The following is an 11,120-nucleotide window of genomic DNA, read 5'->3' on the forward strand; positions in this document are numbered from 1 at the left end:
TGCCTACAACCAGCACTTCAGTATGTGCAGTTATTTATATATTTATTTTTAAGTAGCTTCTGTTTCACTAGAGCCTTTGTAAAGGCTCTTGAGCCCTCATTACACAGCAGCTGCCAAGGTCTAAATTTGCCAATTCTTTGAACAGCTAAGCCTTCTCTTGAGTGACCCCTCTCGTTGCAATTGTGGCACCAACCCTATACTTTGGTACTTTCCTTTTACTGTGTTTATGAACAAAAGCCCATTATGGCTCTGCCTAACTTTGGATAAGTAAAACGACACCAAAAACTGACTTGTTTGTTAGGCCTGTAGCGGTGCAATGACTCACCAGCGTGGCGTGTCCTGCTGGTCATCCTGGGAATTAGCTCTTCCAACCCAAAGCACCCTCTGCAGGCCGGTGTCTCACCTGCCACTGGCTCCCATGTCCCTCCCAGACCCCGGTGCCCCAAGCAGTAACCCACAATCTGGGTCTCCCCTCCCAGGGAAACCCCCAACCCTCTATCCCCACCTTCACGTCAGTCCCTGTTTTTCTCATTAGTTGTTCCCCGCATTCATTTCGCCCCTGGGTTCAGTGGTCCCTCCCACTAGGCTGGGGGAGGGGCCTTTAGAAGTGGGCGGGCTTGTGCCCGCCCACCTCCCAGGTTTTCCAATAAGACTACGAGGCCTCACAAATGACTCACAACAGGGCCTGAGGTTGGGGAGCTCTCCTTTCCACATCAGTTATCTGTTCTCTCTGTGGTATCTGATTGTCTGTAGTGCTGTATATGACACACTTTACTCTGAGTCAGGAATGGACCAGTGCCCCAACATGATGTGACTATGCTGCTGGAAGTTTCATCTTTTGTAGGAGATGTGAAACAGAGAACTTAGTATAAAAAGGGCCATGAACTCTTTTAATGACTATAAAGGATAAAAATCAACCGATTTGTGCTTTCTCATATAACTGGTTGAGAACTAAAATCCATGAGTTTTTGCATTGCCTACGTAACAGTTACCACGGGTCTCGTAAAATTTTAGCCAGAATTCAAATGTATTATAGGAAGGAGGCTTAAAATAGTTATAATTGGGCTGCTATTAAACAGTATCTTCCAATGTAGTTACAGTACAATCTTTATGTATTTATATCATTGTCATGTAGCAGTAATATAATTATACTATTCAATTATTTTTATATTTCAGTATATATTTACAGCAGCTTCCTAATTGTTACTTGTGAAAAAAAGAACCAGAGTTCACAAGTTCAAGTCATGAAAAAAGGCATAACCTAAGAAAAAGTACTTCTTTAAAAAGCAGTGAAGCATCCTGGTTCAGAGGGAGGGAGGAGACCATATCAGGGCATTCCTCTCAATCTGACAGGAGGGATTTAGGAATGAAATGAGGAAGGAAGGAAATGGAAACTGGCTGACAAACTCAGATTCTAAATTGGGATATGACCACTCCTGTGTCCCAAGAAGCTAATTTTGCATATTGGAAGATACGTTATATAGCATATTTTCAAACACACAAAAGGAACTCGACCATTTATAAATGGGTTTCTATAGAAAGGGATAAAGAAATCCCCAAAGTTCCACTTCACTATCAGTGTGTCTCCCTTGTGTTTTTGATTTTAAGGTTCAGGGAGACTTACAGATAGAGGACCTCATCCCTATTTTTATTGAAATCAATGCCAAAACTTCTATTCACTTCAGTGATGCAGGATCAAGCCCCTAATACCTGATTAGGGCTATGGTGTGGCATTTGGTAGCTAGCCTGACTAAGGGACAATGCACATTTCATAGTCCGATGGGAAGCCTGGGGGAGGGAGTATTCTCCAGGACGCAATCTGTTATCAAGTGGCCTGGTGGGCGCAGGGAACGTCTAAGTCATGTCCCCACCTTCCCTCTTGAACCTGTTGGGCAATAAGAACTAATCCAAAACTCAGTTAAGCCAATGGGAGTCCTCCCATCGATTTCAACAGGTGTTGCATCAGGTTGCAAGAGAGCTGTCCCGATGTTTTTCCAATTGCAGGGACTGCAGCTATGACAGGCCTGTGCAAGGGGAAGAGGCCCATCATTGTCACAATATGGGCCTTAAAAACGCTTATCTGGAAACTTGTTCTCTCTAGGATTTATTTCATTATTTATTTATGATAGCCCTCAATATGTATTAAACCTTAAATGGAGTTGACTTTATCACTACACCTGAATTCAAATCCCAAATTGTTCAGTACGTAGCCAGCTTTCTTCACCACCACAAATCTTTTAGAATTTCCTGAGTACCACACAGTTTATTGTGGGCAGTGGAAGAATCCTCTGAAGTGACCATAAATGGAAGAAATCCTTTCTGTTTTGTCTGTTTTGTTTGTCCAGTAAAGATCGCAGGGCCCTTTTCACTGGGCTAGAGGTTTGCCTGGTGTTCTTAGCCAAACATATCTCTGGTCCCTCATGTCTTACAGCATGCTGCACGTTAAGCTACATCTGCCTGGCAAGCGCGGGGTGTGATTCCCCTACTCGTGTAAACAAACTCATGCTAACTCAAAGAGAGCTAGTACAAGTATAAATAGCAGTGTAGCTATAGTAGCAGCAACAGAAGCACCACTGAGGCAGGCTGAGTACAAACCTGCCTGAAACCAATGTGTATGCTCGCAGCACGACTCAGCTGTGGCTACGCTGCTATATATACCCACACTACCTCAATGAGAGCTAGCACAAGTATGTGTATACGAGCAAGGGAATCACCCCCTCGCTTGTAGTGGAGACTTGGCCGTAGTTAACCACTGCCCTCTGTAAGTGGTGATTCCCTGCAAAGATGCTGTGTGTTTGTAGTGGCTAAGTGCTTTGAGATGTTTGTTGCTATATAAAGGGAAGCTAATACTATGTTCTACAACTTTTTGCCAAACCCATGTTTACTTTACCTTTTTTCTCCCCCTCCAAAGAACAATCATTTTGTTCATTCTAGATATCATGAGTGCAGCTTTTTTTTGATATTCCTGGACCATGCAATGCTATTCTCAACTACTCCTGGTCACTGGCATTAATAACATAATGAGACATAAATAAAGTAACATAGTCATCACACATCAAACTGTGAATGGAAAAAAGGGACCAAGAATGCCCAAGTGTTCCTTATTATAAGAATAGCCATACTGGATCAGACCAAAGGTCCATCTAGCCCAGTATCTTGTCTTCCAACAGTGGCCAACGCCAGGTGCTTCAAAGGGAATGAACAGAACAGGCATTCACCAAATGATCCATTCCTGTTCCATAGCTCAGTGGTTAGGTTCCCTGGTCTTATAAACCAGGTGTTGTGAGTTCAACTCTTACTGGGGCCTGGGTAGCACTTTTAAGTTGAATTTCAGGGCCCCAGTGGCCCAGTGGATAAGGAATTAGCTTCCTAAACCAAAGTTTGTGGGTTCAAGTCCCATCTGGGGTGAAAAACTACTTTCAGGGAGGGTGGAGGGATAGCTCTGTGGTTTGAGTATTGGCCTGCTAAACCCAAAGTTGTAAGTTTCCCCCCTTAAGGGGGACATTTAGGGATGTGGGGCAAAAATCTGTCTGGAGATTAGTCCTGCTTTGAGCAGATGATCTTCTGAGGTCCCCTCCCCAGGGAGGGTTGAGCCCCATCAATCACCCCCCAGGATGGAACTGCTGGGAGGAAGTCCCGCCCTTCAAAGGGTCAGGCGGCGACCCGGAAGGATAAAAACTGGCCCCCAGCCCTCAGTCAGGGCTCGGCTGCTGGCAGGAGCAGATGTGCCCCCTGACCCTCACCACTGGGAAGCTGCTACGACGAGGAGCTGCCGGAGCTGCCCTGCAGTCGCTATGACAAGGAGCTGCCAGAGCTGCCCTGCAGTCGCTATGACGAGGAGCTGCCAGAGCTGCCCCCCAGTCGCTACGACGAGGAGCTGCCAGAGCTGCCCCGTCCCTACTATGGCCCCGAGGAGCTGCCAGACCAGACCTGGCGAGGTGTTCCCGGACCTACCGCCCTGCCCTGACTGGGAGGAACCCATGGCGCTGGATGCTCCAACGGACCAGGTAGGAACCAAGGGGGAGGCTGGAAGTAGCCCGGGGGCAGCTGACTACAGTCAGGCTGCAGAAGGCCCTGCGCCTATGTCAGTGTGTTTCGGTCAGGACCTCCCCACTGACCGCCACTAGTGGCGTCAGCTGCTACTAGGGCCCTGGGCTGGAACGCAGAGGAGTAGGTGGGCCTGCGTTCCCCCTGTAACCAGGTGGCAGACTCCCCCTCTTCCCAGCCTAGTGCCACTGCTCTGCCCTGCTCCAAAGGGCCAGAGCAACTGTAACTGTGTTTGGTGCCCCGCCTGAACCAAGGGCTGGGCCCCTATTATTTAACTGTGTCGCTGTTCGGTCCCACACACAGGGCCCGCACCGCCGGAGCAGACTGCGGTCCCGAGGGCAGAGGCCCTCGGACGACGAGACGAGGCCGGTGTGGCTCCCCTCCTCCCCAGGGAGGGTTGAGCCCTGGCACCCCCTTGCCCACACCCTAATTTTTGTTGCCCTTTTTTGAACCTTTTCCAATTTCAATATATCTTTTTTGAGATGGGGCGATCACATCTGCACACCGTATTCAAGATGTGGGTGTATCAAGGATTTATATAGCAGCAATATATTTTCTGTCTTATCGATTCATTTCCTAAAGATTCCCAACATTCTATTCACTTTTTGACTGCCACTGCACATTGAGTGGATGTTTTCAGAGAACTATCCACAATGACACCAAGATCTCTTTTTTGAGTGGTAACAGCTACTTTAGACCCCATCATTTTATATGTATAGTTTGGATTATGTTTCCCAGTGTGCATTACTTTGCATTTATCAGCATTGAATTTCATCTGTCATTTTGTTGCCCAGTCACCCAGTTTTGTGAGATCCTCAGTAGCTCTTCACAGTCTGCTTTGGACTTAACTATCTTTAATAGTTTTGTAGCATCTGCAAATTTTGCCACCTCACTGTTTACCCCTTTTTCCAGATCATTTCTGAATATCTTGAATGGGACTGGTCCCAGTACAGACACTTGGGGGACACCACTATTTACCTTTCTACATTCTGAAAACTGACCACTTATTTCTACCCTTTGTTTCCTATCTTTTAACTAGTTACTGATCTATAAAAGCATCTCCCCATTATAGCTCATTTTGCATAAGAGCATTTGGTGAAAGACCTTGTCAAAGGCTTTCTCGAAATCTAAGTACCTTACATCCACTGGATCATCCTTGTCCACATGCTTGTTGACCCCTCTCAAAGAATTCTAGTAGATTAGTGAAGCATGATTTCACTTTCCAAAACTGTGTTGACTCTTCCCCAACAAATTATGTTCATCTATGTGGTTTATGCAGAGGTAGCCTGTTCAGAGTGAACCTAATCATAACTTTTTTCCATTAGAAACCTGGTTGTTGTTTTTTTTTTTTTTTGCTTTCCTCCTTCTTACCCCTGAACTTTTCCAAAACTCAGCCTACCGGAGTGCATAATGCCTATAATATAGAGAACAATTCTTTTGAGAACAGTGACCCTTTATTAATCCCTTAATTATATTTTCTTTCTTTCTTTCTTCATACATGAAGCCATTGAGGGCCAGATCCTCAAGTGGAGCTACCCTAATTTACACCAGCTAATGATCTGGCCCTTGATATGTTACACATAATTATTGTATACTCAAATTGTGAATTCGGAGCCAAATTATCTTAGGTGGGGTTGTTTTAGGTTCTGATGTAAATGAGAGCAGAATGTAGTCCTTGGCAGGGAAGGCATTATAGAAAGCAGACAAAACAAATCAATGTAAACAACCCTATGAAAGACAGCTTGAAGTAAATTTCACGGTGACTTTTCAGAATTATAAAGCTGTGCATAGCCGCCCAGAAAATTCCTTTTAAACTCCCCACCTGCTAGTTGTGATATTAACTTTTTCTTCAGTACATTTGTGACTACATGATAATGCACATTTGAATGTTAGCACTGGTTGAATTTGCTTGTCATTTTTTTGCTTTAATGACAAAAACGTGCACACGTGTTTCCTGCCTGAGGTGAGATTCATATCTACAGGATATGGAAAGTTAGCATGATAAATGTAATGATTGTGTAGAAGGAAGTGCACTCTGGTTAACAGGCATCCTATTGTATTTTACTGTCACCTGATGCAATGTGCTGCACACCATTTCAGGGAAACAACAAAATAAGTCTGGGCATAAACTTCATGTATAGAAATCGGAAACTCTGATAGGAAAAAAATCATGGCTGGGTTTACTCCAGAAAAAGGCTATAGGCCAAATCCTTCTCTTAAAAGCAAAGCATTCAGCTCCCATTGACTTCATTAGGAGCTGTGGGCATATGTCAAAGGGCAGAATTTAGCCATAAATATTTGGCAGTAAATATTTTTTGTGCAAATGGACATGTATGTAATAATCCTCAAGAGCTGATATGGAAGAGTACATTTGAACAAAAAATGGTTGCCCAAAATGTCAGTTATACATGGAGCTATACCTCTCTTATAGAGCTACAAGGGACCCTGAAAGGTCAGTGAGTACAGCCCCCTGCCTTCATTAGCAGGACCAAGTACTGATTTTTGCCCCAGAACTCTGAGTGGCCCCCTCAAGGATTGAACTCACAACCCTGGGTTTAGCAGTTAATGCTCAAACCACAAGCTATCCCTCCCTGCAGGTAACAGCACTGTTCCTTAAACATATATTAATTTTAGAGTCTTGGTCTCTGCTGCTTTTATGAAATGTTTCACTTTGGGGTAAACTCATTTATTCTAGTAAAGACTCCAGAAAGTCTTCAGTGCAGCAGAACAGTTCCACTGCATAGCTGCAGCAGAGATAAAGACGAGAGGCTATGCATCCTCTTCACAGCTGAGCTCCCCATCAACTATCTACAGGCTCATTCAGGAGGAAGAATGTAATGGAGGGGCAAAGGTGCAGCCAATGACTCTACAACTATGTGGATCCACAAGCCTCCAGCATAGGGATGCAGAATTCAGGTGCTGGATTAGAATTCATTTTGGAGTTGTAGAGCAAACCTATACCCTGCCTGTGGATTGGCAGTTAGATATCCACGCAAAGGAGTTTTTCAGAGAAAGGCCATTTATTTATTAAGCATATAATATTTTATTAAGAACCCTATATTTGAAAATTGGGCTGTGATTGTAACAGAAGTTACTGAAAACTGTATGAAAAATTGTTAAGCAAGTCTGCAAATTTTGCATCTTGGAAGAATACCCACAAAGTGGTAAAAAGATTAATAAGGATTTGCTCAGGGTTATATGTTGTTAATATTCATTTATTTATATTTATACAGTGCCATAGGTATGCATAGTTTATACTTTTGTTTTAAATTCAAAATCACCAAAGGATGAGGTTGGATGCTGATTTTAATTAGTGCTATGGTGAACTGCCATGTGTCCTGTTTAGTGCTGTTGCAACTGTAGTGCACTGACTGTTTAAAGTTGGCTATAATTCTCTACTTACTCACATGCTGTTATGTCAGTAAGCATTTGCAGGATCCAGCCCTAAGTCTGTTGATGTCAATGAGTGAACTGATTCCCCAATGGCCCCAATGGGAGTGCTCTGAGTTACTATAGAGAATTCTTTCCCAGGTGTCTGGTTGGTAGGCATTGCCCGCATGCTCATGGTTTAACCATGATATCTGAGGTCGGGAAAGAATTTTCCCCTGGGTCAGATTGGCACAGGCTATAGGGTTTGTTTTTGTTTTCTGCCTTCCTCTGCAGCATGGGGTATAGGTCACTTACATGTATAAACTAGTGTAAATGGTGGATTCTCCATAACTTGAAGTCTTTAAATCAGGATTTGAGGATTTCAGTAACTCAGTCAGAGGTTATGGAGTGAGGGAGTAAGGTTCTGTGGCCTGTGATATGCAGGAGGTCAAACTAGATGATCATGGTGGTCTCTTCTGGCCTTAAAGTCTATGGGCAGGTCAACACTACAGCCTGAGTCAATATAACTTGTGTTGCTCAGGGATGTGAAGCCCCACTCTTGTGTGAAACAAGTTTCACGCTATCCATACCAGCGCTATGTTGGCGGGAGATACTCTCTTGCCAACATGTTTCCACTTCTTGCTAAGGTGGAGTAATTATGTGGAAGGGAGAGTGCTCTTCCATCAGCATAGCGCATCCTCACCAGACACGATACAGGAGGTAAGCTGCATTGGTGTAGCTGCGCCAATAAAGCACTGCAGTGTAGATTTCCCCTATGAGTCTGAGTCAGGAAATAATATCTCCTGCCTCTAGTCTGTGATGCATGAATTGAATTCTGTCTGATGATATCACTGACTGAATCTGAAACTGACTTTTCCAGGGTGATAACAAGACTTGCTGATTCAAGCTCCTGAAAACAAAATTTCTTAAAGTGAAACAAAGACATTTCAGACTGAGTCAGAGAATCAGGTTAGCAAGCAGTAAAAGGTTATATTTATAAATTATAAAAGACAATTGAATGTAGGTGCACAAATGTTGGAAATCAGTTTAAAAGATGGCAGGTGTTGCAATAAAAAATGCATGAATATGAATTGATTTTTGCCACAGCTGCAGCATATAGATGTTGCTCATCTTACAAATCTATGAGTAATAAAAAATTATATTCCTGCAAAGAGCAGATGAGATGGGGAAGCTCTCCCTAAGATCTGATATTCTCTCTGAACTATGAAATGTTGAATTAATGAGCTATGTAATGCTGCTGGGTAGAAAGCTGTCAGTAAGGATAGAGTTCTTTCACAGCAGAGTTGCTCTATCTATCAAAAAACCTTCCTTTCCATAGTCTTGATTCAGAAATGGAGGGAGGAGTTATACTGAACTTGACTGTTGACCAGACAGTGAGAATGGAGTTATTGTATACAAAACTGAATATGCCTATCTGTGCTTCTTTTCACAGAGCTGTACACAGCAATTACCCTTGAAGAGAGAGGAACCCTCTAAAAAGCTGCTATGAGCTGACTGTCGGTGACTCAAACTCTGAAGAATAAAACCCTGAAGTCATAAAGTTCATAGGCCACAAGAGGTAAATATGCAATTTGTAATCCCATCCCTCTGTTTTTTCATTAGCCTCAGGTTAAGCAACAGATTGCAAAAGCCGTACAGCAAAGATCATGTCATCATCTATGCACCATACAGCAATGTGCACACTGGTGATGCTTCTTTAATAATATAGACTGCCAGTATAGCAGAACTGGAAATGTTTATCTAATATTGTGACCTGAATTTGCTTATTTGAATAAAACACTCATCACTTCATGGATACTTTTGGATTAGGCATCATCTTTCAATTGCATGGTTTCTTAGTGGGCAAAAAATAAAATGTGGTTCAATCTGGAATGTGATGCATGTTGGGAAAAGTGCAGATTTTCAATGGGAGGAAGAAACCTGGCCAGTGGTGACGAGAGACTCAGGGACACAACGGATTAGAGATTTGAAATGACATTTGTCACAGCATAATTCACTCTTTTTATGTTTACTGTGGGTTTCTCCACAATTCTGACACTTTAGTCTTCTAAGATCTCAGAAGAAAGGGCTCTCAGGAAACTTTCAGGGTTTGTTACTTCTAATAGCTAAGCAGAAAAATTAAATACACAGAGTGGAACTTCATTCCTTCCCTGTCATCCTCACCCAGATGCAGAGGATGTTCTTATTTAATTTTAGTTCTTCCTGACATGGAAATCTTTTCTGTAATGTATGCCATATAAGACCTCTGCACCACTTAACTCACACTTAAGCACCTTGAAACAGGCTAGGGCTACTATAAACTTACATCTGTATAACTACCTCGCTCTGGGGTGTGAAAAATCCACATCACTGAGCATTGTAGTTATACTGGCCCAGTGCTATGCCAGTGGGGGGATTTCTCCCGTTAACATAGCTACTGCCTCTCAGGAAGGTGGATTAACTAAGCTGACAGGAGAGCCACTCCCATCAGCATAGTAGCATTGTCACTGAAGCGCAATAGCCACGCAGCTGCAGCTGCCCTGCTGCTGCATTTTAAAGTGTGTAGTCCTGTCCTAAGTGCTGCATAGGCTCCCTGAACAAGATGAATTCCACTCTCTAAGAATAGCTGAATGATACTATTTTTCTCCAGCTGATCTGCAGATGAGAGAGGAAATGAGTAGGGTGACCAGATATCCTGATTTTATAGGGACAGTTCCAATTTCTGGGTCTTTTTCTTATATAGGCTCCTATTACCCCCGCCCCCTGTCCCGATTTTTCACACTTGCTGTCTGGTCACCCTAGAAATGAGGGTTTCCCAGCTCATATGTTTTCCCCATTGTCACTTTATAAATAGAAAAATTGCCTCATTCAATGAATAAAAACTGTGGTTCTTCTCCTGTCTTGATCCAGATTGCTTCAAAAATTCTATCAGCCACTCCCTGCTAAAGGCTGCCATTAGGCAGCAGTGGCTAATTTCAAAAGTCACAGGTGGAGCTGTAAGCAGTCATCAGAAACAGATGCAGTGTGAGCAACTCTGTTAAATAAAAGAACTAAAGCAGAGCTTGGGTTTTACTTCTGAGAAGGTAGGGCAGTCTGAGGAAAGGCTTTAGTACAGCTTCAGGTGCAGAAAACATAGATTTTGGTTGTATTCAAGATATTATGACTCTTCATAGACTCATAGATTTTAAGGTCAGAAGGGATGATCATGATAATCTAATCTGACTTCCTGCATATCACAGGCCACAGAATCTCGCCCACCCACTCCTGTAACAGACTCCTAACCTCTGGCTAAATTAATGAAATTCTCAAATCATGGTTTAAAGACTTCAAATTACAGAAAATCCACCATTTATTCTAGTTTAAACTTGGAAGAGACCCATGCCTCATATAGCAGAATAAGATGAAAACTCCCCAGGGTCTCTGCCAAACTGACCCAGGGAAAAAATTCCATCCTGCCCTAAATATGGTGATCCGTTAGATTCTGAGCATGTAGACAAGAACCACCAGCCAGACACATGGGAAAGAATTCTCTGTAGTAATTCAGAGCCCTCCCCATCTAGTGTCCCATCACCAGCCACTGGAGATATTTACTAGTAGTGGTCACAGATTGGCTACGTGCCATTGTAGGCAGTTCCCTCATACCATCCCCTCCATAAACTTATCAGGCTCAGTCTTCAAGCCAGTTAGGTTTCTTACCCCAGTGC

This window comes from Gopherus evgoodei, chromosome 3 (assembly GCF_007399415.2).
Source record: "Gopherus evgoodei ecotype Sinaloan lineage chromosome 3, rGopEvg1_v1.p, whole genome shotgun sequence".
NCBI classification, from domain to species: domain Eukaryota; kingdom Metazoa; phylum Chordata; order Testudines; family Testudinidae; genus Gopherus; species Gopherus evgoodei.